The following is a 618-nucleotide window of genomic DNA, read 5'->3' as shown; positions in this document are numbered from 1 at the left end:
TATGTGTAGTCACATTGATATTAAGGAAAGCGCGATGTGGCCCTTTAATGGACAGTTTCATATCCACGGAATAACTTACACACATGTGAGTATAGTTATTCGCTTAAAACAACTTTAAAACAAAGACTGTCCTTAAATCATTTTCGCAACTCGGATTGCTTTCAATCCTTCTAACGAAAAAGTTTACCCGTGCAAGTTTGTGTGCAAGCCATATTTTGGGACTCCGTGCACAAATCCCACAACCTGTTTTATTCCTCGCTCATTTGCGCGACATTTAAAACTAATACTGTGTCTTTGTATGATAAATTGCTTTCTTGGCTAAGACACGACTAGTTAATAAAACGGCCATTATGTTGGAATACCTGAGCGGGCGGTTACCGTGCGGCGGCGGAACAATGGATCCGGTAGATATCTTTCAGTACCCTGTTTGATTATCTAACAAATTGACAAAAGTGTTAAGAAAGATGGTATAGAATGCCGCGGACAAAACCAAGACCCTAGATAAAAGATATATTCCAAACTTCAAGGCCAACCATGAGATATATAAAATTCATTCAAAGCATTCCGCCGGGATCATAAATGTGTCCATCATAAATGGATTTTGAAATAACTAGGCAG

The sequence above is a fragment of the Dreissena polymorpha genome, chromosome 3 (assembly GCF_020536995.1).
Source record: "Dreissena polymorpha isolate Duluth1 chromosome 3, UMN_Dpol_1.0, whole genome shotgun sequence".
Taxonomy (NCBI): domain Eukaryota; kingdom Metazoa; phylum Mollusca; class Bivalvia; order Myida; family Dreissenidae; genus Dreissena; species Dreissena polymorpha.
Note: the sequence above shows the minus strand (reverse complement) of the source record.